Source organism: Episyrphus balteatus, chromosome 4 (genome assembly GCF_945859705.1).
Source record: "Episyrphus balteatus chromosome 4, idEpiBalt1.1, whole genome shotgun sequence".
In the NCBI taxonomy this organism is placed as follows: Eukaryota; Metazoa; Arthropoda; class Insecta; order Diptera; family Syrphidae; genus Episyrphus; species Episyrphus balteatus.
The window spans coordinates 52547503-52556489 of NC_079137.1; the positions used below are offsets into that span (position 1 = coordinate 52547503).

Here is an 8987-nt window from a genome sequence, read left to right on the forward strand (position 1 = left end):
ACTATTTTTATGTGTAGTGATAACAGCTGTGTTTTCTTTTCTAAAACTTACTTGTAAAAAAACAAGTGTTTATTATATGCGCTATAAGATAACACCTGGTCTATATAGCCTCATGTACAGTAGAGCGAAGTTCCTTAGCCATTGGCTTAAAATTAATATAAAAAAAAAAAACAAAAACACATACAAAAATTAGAAAAGTTGTATCGTTTTGAAATATGTGTTGCCGATGAGTGTGATAAATGTTTGGCCTGAAGTCCCTACTCGACTAAGAACTCAAGAAAATTGAGATCTTTTCCCCGTTCTCGGTGATTGATTTTTTCTTTTGAAAAGTGAAAGTATTTCCAAATAAGTAAAAAAACATTCATTTAATTATGGTTCTTAAAATCTTAAAATTAGCGCTGTTTTAATTTAATTTGCTGAAAAAGATCCAAAACGCGATCTGTGTTTGATTTGTGATACTTTCACGAATTATTTCCTGTTTATTTAAGTTTTCAACTTGTGAGGCTACTATATTGACAATCTGTGGAAAGCATTGTTCTGCTTTATTTGTTTAGTTGGTTAGTTACCAAAATATGTAGTTTTCTAGTCTATAAGTTTATGGTAAAGATAGAATTCATTATGAAATCAGAAAATTTAGAAAACAGTCGTGAAATAGTTGTTCACATAATTTTTGTAGAAATAATTCATTTTAATAAAACAAAACTCAATAATTGTTTAAAAGTTGTATAACAGTGATCGATTTCCAGTGAAAAAAGTTGAAAATTGAATACTTTTCCAAATAAAATAGTTTATTTAGCAAATATTTCGGCCATAGTTGCTGAATTATTAAAATCATAATATAAATTTAAATCGATTTTCAAACTTCAAGTTTTGACTTTTTTTGTTATTAACAAACCATGCTTATTCTTTGCCGACATCGTCCAAAGTCATTTACGAAATATGTCGCAGTTTTAACGTTTTTTACGTTAATCACTACATTTTTCCTATTCTTAAATGTCACAAGAAGACCGTCAAAATTGAGTGGAATGCCCTTAGCGTTGTTAAGTGATAGTGATAAAGGCGTTTCTGAAATAGCAGTTGGTGATCTAGAAAATACTCTCTTAAAATTTGACAAGTCGACTGGAAAGGTCGATACCAAGAAACTTGGTACTAATAATGGAGAGAGATCTGGGATTGATAATGCGATAGAGGAAGACACACAATTAGCAAACCATGAAAGTGAGGACGGTCCAGGTGAAAATGGCGAGGCCGTAATTATCCCATCCGACTTACCACCGGCAGCAAAAGAGATGTTCGACAAGGGTTGGGAGAAAAATGCTTTCAATCAGTACGCGTCTGACCTCATTTCGTTGCATCGAAGCCTCCCTGATATAAGAGATGACTGGTACATATTTGTTATAAGCACTTTTATAGCTTCAATTTTTTTCAATATTAGTATCATTTTTTTTAGGTGTAAGGAACCCGGTCGCTACCAGAAGGATCTACCTTCCACAGATGTAATTATTTGTTTCCACAACGAAGCTTGGTCCACTCTACTACGAACGGTTCATTCGGTATTGGATCGGTCTCCGGAAGAACTTATCGAAAAAATTATACTTGTCGATGATTTCTCTGATATGCGTAAGTAGACCGATAACTTGTCTTGAACTTAAATTTATTTGTTCTTTCTGACAGCACACTTAGGAAAAGAGTTGGAAGATTATTTGAAAGCATATCCTAAAGTCGATATTATACGTGCGCCAAAAAGAGAAGGTTTGATTCGGGCAAGATTGCTTGGAGCACGATATTCAAAAGCACCGATATTAACATTTTTGGATTCACATTGTGAATGTACTATTGGTAAGTATAACTTCTTGGACTTCTTTAAACTCTTTGAGATAGAGCTTATTCCTTAGGATATTTCATTTTCAATTTGTTGTTTCTTTTACCTACTTTCAGGTTGGTTGGAACCATTACTCGATCGCATAGCAAAAAATTCAACAAACGTTGTTTGTCCGGTAATCGATAGAATTAATTCAGAAACATTGCATTATCACTACACAAAAGGTTCTGTCATTAATATTGGAGGTTTCAAATGGGATTTACATTTTGACTGGTATCCTATTCCAGAAAGAGAAGAGAAACGTCGTAATGTAAGGGAAAAAACAATGAATATTTTTTATTTAAACTTAGTTTTTTTTCTTTATAAATAACAAAGTTTCTTATTCTTATTCAATAGAATTCCTTATTCAATAGAATTCTGCTGAGCCAGTTTATTCGCCAACAATGGCGGGTGGACTATTTTCAATTGATCGTAACTTTTTTGAACATCTTGGAACTTATGATCCTGGTTTTTTTTATTTGGGGAGCAGAAAATTTAGAATTATCATTTAAAACATGGATGTGTGGTGGAACATTAGAGATTATACCATGTTCACGTGTTGGGCATTTGTTTCGTGATAAGTCACCGCATAAAGTATGTACAACTGCAAATAAATTTGTTTTTGTGAAATTTTTTACTTATTTGAATGTTTTTTTTTTTCTTTTTAGTGGAAAAATGGACAAAATGTTATAAAAAGAAATAATTTTCGTTTAGCTGAAGTTTGGATGGATGACTATGCGAAATATTATTACCAAGGAATTGGTAATTCTATAGGTGATTTAGGAGATGTCTCAAGAAGAAAAGAATTGAGGTAAGATTTTTAGTATCATACAGCTTCTAAAAGTCACCGAAGTAACGTCACACCCGTTACACTCTATAAACCTTAAATTACCATTAAGCTTTTTCAGCAGCTAATTTTGTACTGTTATAAGGTATTCTGCAACTTTTCTCTTGAGAAGCTCCAAATGACATTTTCTATGGAATTCATGTTTAGAAAATTGATAACAAGCTCAAAACTAAAATTGAACCATGTTTAAAAAAGGTGTTCTTAATAACGAAGGCACTTATTGTACAAAAAAGGGCAACATACAACATTTCCAAAAAACGTGGTTCCCCCTTTTGCATAATAATTTTTATCCCAATGTGTACATTTTTATTTTTTTTTTAGTTAATTCGTATTTACGTAATAAGATAAGTTAATAAAACTAAAAAAATTTAAGCTACTTCGATAAAAACCTCAAAAATCGAGCTATAAATAAACCAAAAATATGTATTTTTTCGTATGTGAGTGCAATCTAGTCACCTTCTCTGCGCTCTACTCGCGAAACGGTTCATCTTATAGAAAAATGTGCTGGGCATATGTTGTAGATAATTTCACGACCATCAATTTTTATCTAACCTCTGATGACCTCCGATCAATAGGTCGCGAGATATTTGCGAAATACTTTTAGTGACCTTTTGACCCCTATAACTCTTAACGCGGACACGATATCAATGTCGATTTTTCACATCTTCATAACAAAGCCGTCATTAAGCTATATACCAAAATTCAGCCCAGTAGGAATTTTTCCGCAGATAAAACCTAAAATTACTGGACTACTAACGCTGGACGGATAACTTTTTGTCACGGTGGGGTACATGAAAATTTCTCTGTAGAAAAGAGAGTTTTTAAGGTTTAAAAAACAAAATACAAAAAATTAATTATGTCATCAATTAAAACAGCATTTACTTAAAAAACAGGCTTAACATTCGTATCGTAATTCATTCCAATAATTTTTTTCTTTGTTTCATGTTTCATGTCATTATAATTTATATTTATTTTAGAAAACGTTTGGGTTGTAAAAGTTTCAAATGGTACTTGACAAATATTTATCCTGAGCTTTTGATTCCTGATGAATCAGTTGCATATGGAGAGGTTACTATTTCAAAATAAAATTAAATTTGCAATGAACTATCATTTAACTTTACAGATACGAAACAATTTTACATCGTTATGTCTTGATTTTCAAAGTAAACCTTTATCCGTCAACCTTTGGCCTTGACATGGGACGAATGGCAATCAGGTATTTTATATAATTTTTTTTGTAATCATTATGTCTACCCGTAAATATTTTCATAGCAAAAATGTAAAATACAAATTAAAAAAAAAAAAAAAAAATAAACAACGAAAATGTTTTTCATTAATTTCAGTCATTTTATTCTGAAAACTTTGAAATAAGGTTTTTTATTTAATTAATTTTTAAAAAATATTTTAACAATTTTTTTTTGATATTCTCTTGCGGTTTAAACAATTATGATACAATCCCACAAACAAGTTCAATTCATTAAACTCTACATACAAATTGTTCCATAAAAAGGTCATTCAAATCAATGAGAATCAACAAGAACGAATCTTTATTATAATTTTTATTTAAAGAAAATTGAAGTCAATAAAATAATTTACTGTGGTTTATTCATCGTTTTATCAAATTTAAAAGCGATCATTATAACAGAATTAAAGTATTAAATAGAAAAATAGACATAAAATTTATTAAAATAATAACACACATCATAAATAAATTATTGCTAAAAATTACAAAACCAAATGATTTTCTTATAAATTTCATCATTAACTCTAACTTTTATTTACTGTATCATTTTATTAGATTGTTTATTTTTCATAGTAAAAAATAATTGAATTTTATTTAAAACGTATTAACTAATGCATTTTGATATTTATTACAATAAATAGTTCTTTACGATGAGTAAAATTGGTGAAATAAGGCGGGACGAACATTGTCTGGATTATGATAAGAAAAATGTAACGCTCTATAAATGCCATGGAATGAAAGGAAATCAGGTAAATTCAATGATAAAATTTCATTCATGTAAACAGAAAATAAAGTATAAAAATATTTTTTTATTTCTTTTCACAGTTTTGGAATTATAATACTGATTCAAGTCAAATTCGGCATGTATGGACTGATACGTGCTTAGCAGTCAATGAAAAGAAAGATAAACTTATAACAGAAAAATGTGATCCAAATCATGTTTGGCAAAAATGGTATATGGAAAACTATGATGCAAAAAAATTATATGGTTTTCATGAAACTACCTCAATTATGACTACATTAAAATAAAAGTAGAAAAAATAGATTTAATAATTAAAATTATATAAAATTGTATTAAGTCCAAAAAAGTTATTGTTTATAAGAAATTTTTGTAATTATTAATTAAAAAAAATTATTTGAACAAAACGAAATTAAAAAACATATTTAATGCATTTGCATAGTTTGTTTAAAATCCTATAAAGTTGGATAGCTGGCCAGACACAAAAAGTACTGAGATGTAAAAATGTACCAAGTTCTAAAGTGTGGATTTAAATTTCTATCAATTAAATTTTGATTGTTCTCTTGACAAATTTTTCTTTTAATTACCTACCAAGTTTTAAGATTATTTGAAAAATTTGTTTTTGACCATCAGCTCAACAAATGAAGCGATTTTTCAATTTCTGAAATCTATGGCATAGAAGTTTGAGGGGGGTCAAAAATGGCCTCTGTTCACAATTCTTATTTATTTTAAATCTAAAAATCTAATCTATTGAAACTTTGTGAGCTTTCAAAATGGGATTAACTATTAAATGCTGTCAGGGTTGCTATGGGTTTATTGTTTCTTTTTTGTCGAAGTCCAAAAATGTTTACGATTAAATAGCTTAAAGTTTCAAAAATGTACCAAATACAATCTCTTGCGAAATTTTAAGTTGAAAACTTCCTGAATTAAAAAAAAAGCGAACATTGTCTAGTCAATGAAGACTCAAAATTATTAAAAAAAAAAAATGCAAAAAATCATGTTAGTCTGTGATATAGTTCTCAAGGGGTAGTAGGTATAACATTTCCAAAGTGGTTAAGCAAGGTTCGTAAGCTGGAGGAGGAGGCTTTTCGGCTTGCTGATATTTCGTTGATATATTTTGAAAATTAAGTGAATTACGAAAAATCCATGTTTTACCAAAATAAAGGCCATTTAACTCAATCATATTTATTCTATGAGTATGAGTAGTACCTATTAAAATACGAAAGTTAGAAAAACCGAGTGCAGTATGTTTTGACTCGGACAAAATATTTAATAATATTTATATCAAGTAAGTAAATTATGTAGGTATAATAAATCAACTAACCAGCATGTGTAGTTTGTATTCTTTACTATATTGGCGTAGTCTTGTTTTTTTTTTTTTTTTATTATTTTTTTCTAAAAAACTTAGTAACTACTCATTTTCATTTTAAATGCTAAACAAAAACAAGTTACACAGGTAAATATTTGTTTTTATTTTGTTTTGCGAATAAAATTAAAAAAAAAAAAATAGTAGATACTGAGTTGTAGATAAACCAGACTAACATAATTCACCAAAAAAAAAAAAAAAAAAATGAACGCCTGGCACTTTAACAGCAGCTTGTCAAATTTTAGGAAACAATTTTCAAAGTTGTAAAAAAAACAAGTGTTTATTATGCACAAAGATAAAACCTGGTCAAAATAATATTTCGTTTTGAGATAGAAGCAAAAAGTGCTGCCAAATGTACAGTGGGGCGAAGTTATTCTGCCATTGGCTTAAAATTAAAAAAAAAAAAAAAAACATATAAAATTATAAATATTTGAAAAAGTGCAAAGAAAGAAACAACGTCACACGTACTTACTGTATTTTAAAAAAATTAATTTTAATAGTGACAAGAAGAAAGGATAAACAACACTCAGTTTTCAAAAACGAGACATTAGTGAAATATTTTTTAAACTGTAGAAAGTTGTACGATAATTGATTTAATATATCTTTTTACGGCCTTTAGCCCAAACAAAAATTTGGCGTTTCGTCCAAGTGGACTCATCAGTTGACTTATGAATACGCAAATTTTGTATACATTCAGCTCAACGTTTTCCTTTTAAACAATTTTTTAATTTCAAAAATTTTAAAAAGGGATCCTTCAAAATTTAATTATCTACGAAAACACAAAGTCGAAAAAGTACAAAAAATTAAACAAAGCTCAAAATATAGAAATCACATGTATATTTAGAGTCAGTTGGGGTAAGTGCGCGCACTTTTCACTTTAAGGCGAAATTGCGAAGATTCTGTAAGAGATATCAGCATAATGTTTTTTAGATTTGATAAACCTATACTTTGGGAACAAGAAAACACAGAAAAAAAGTTTTTTAGTTTAAATATTTCATATGATTAAAAACAAAAACCAAATGAAGTCGAAGTGCGCACTCTTGCCCCAAAGTCAGAGTAAGATCGCGCAAAATCTTGGGTAAGAGCGCGCACATAATTTTAATAGGAATCTTGACAATTTACGGCAACTAAATGTCTAAAAACTTAATATTATACTAAGTTAAACAAAACTTTATTTCAAAACTTTCAAGTTTTCACTAAAATTAATGAAAATGTTAATGAAAAAAAAAAAATTAAGTTCAAATACAAAAACTTAAACTCTATTTTAGTGAGGCGGCTTAGCATCTAAATCGTGCACTTTGTGATAAAAGCATGAAATTTATATCATGGGTATTACTCAATATTAGAGTTATTTTGAGATATTGGGCCACTTTGTATTAAATCCAGGAGCGTAGATACAAGAGATTTTCTGTGTTGCACCCGCATTGTTGCATATCATAGTATAGCTGATGAAACCTTTTTATTAATATAATACATGATTTCGAGGTAATTTTTAACGCCCGATCGAATAAAACCAATAGCAATATGCCTGGACCGTCATGTAAAAAGTTATTGCACTTTTTATAAATTGTCTTTTACTCAAACAGCAAGATTCACAATATTACCAAGTACTCCTTGAAAAAAAGTGGTAGGTTAATAAAATTTAGGGTGGACTTTTCTAATACCATAGAAAAAAATAATAAAATATGTCCATCAAAAAATTTCAGGTCAAAGGGTGTTTTTTTTTTAGCGAGAAAGAACACTTTTGAAATGGTACCATTGCAACACATGGAAAATTTATGAATTTTTTTGAACCGCATATATATTTTATACATCGTATGCGAATCAAAAATAATCAAAAAATGAATTATATTTACCATGGAATGTTGAATTTTTTATGCAAAACTTAAATTGCTTGCTTTTATTTTTTATTGAATTTTCATACAAATTAATGTTTTGAAGGAGTGAGGTGCAAAAGTAAAAGTAAGAAAAATAATTGTGCAGTTTGTGACAAAGGGATCAAATTAATAGGATTGTTAGTACAATATATAACCCTCATTTAAAGATATTGGGCCACTTAATATTTTACCTTTAAAGATGTTTATAACGATGCACAGAAAGCAATTTAAATGAAGTTTTGTGAAATTTGTGATTATTAGATGGCTCATGTGCATCCTCATAGGTGAAATATTAAAAGGCCCAATATCTTAAAATGAGGGTTACATATTGTACTAACAATCCTATTAATTTGATCCTTTTATCACAAACTGCACAATTATTTTTCATACTTTTACTTTTGCACCTCACTCCTTCAAAACATTAATTTGTATGAAAATTCAATAAAAAATAAAAGCAAGCAATTTAAGTTTTGCATGAAAATTCAACATTCCATGGTAAATATAATTCATTTTTTGATTATTTTTGATTCGCATACGATGTATAAAATATATATGCGGTTCAAAAAAATGCAAAAATTTTCCATGTGCTGCAATGGTACCATTTCAAAAGTGTTCTTTCTCGCTAAAAAAAAAACACCCTTTGACCTGAAATTTTTTGATGAACATATTTTATTATTTTTTTCTATGGTATATGAAACGTCCACAAGAAATTTTATCAACCTACCACTTTTTTTCAAGGAGTACTTGATAATATTTTGACTCTCGCTCTTTGAGTAAAAGACAATTCATAAAGAGTCCAATAACTTTTTACATGATGGTCGAGACATTTTAGTATTGATTTTATTCGATCGGGCGTTAGAAAATACCTCGAAATCATGTATCATATTAATACAATATTTCATTGCCTATACTACGATATGCAACAAATCGAGTGCAACACAGAAAAAGTCTTGTATCTACCCTTCCGAATGGAATACAAGGTGGCCCAATATCTCAAAATAACTCTTAAATTGAGTACTACCAACGATGTTAATTTCATGCTTTTATCACAAAG

General features: G+C 28.9%; 1 pseudogene; it reads left to right on the forward strand.

Moving 5' to 3' along the window:
- The first annotated feature begins 1025 nt into the window (after nucleotides 1–1025).
- On the forward strand, nucleotides 1026–4982 carry LOC129919257 (putative polypeptide N-acetylgalactosaminyltransferase 9; annotated as a pseudogene).
- The last annotated feature ends 4005 nt before the right edge of the window (nucleotides 4983–8987 follow it).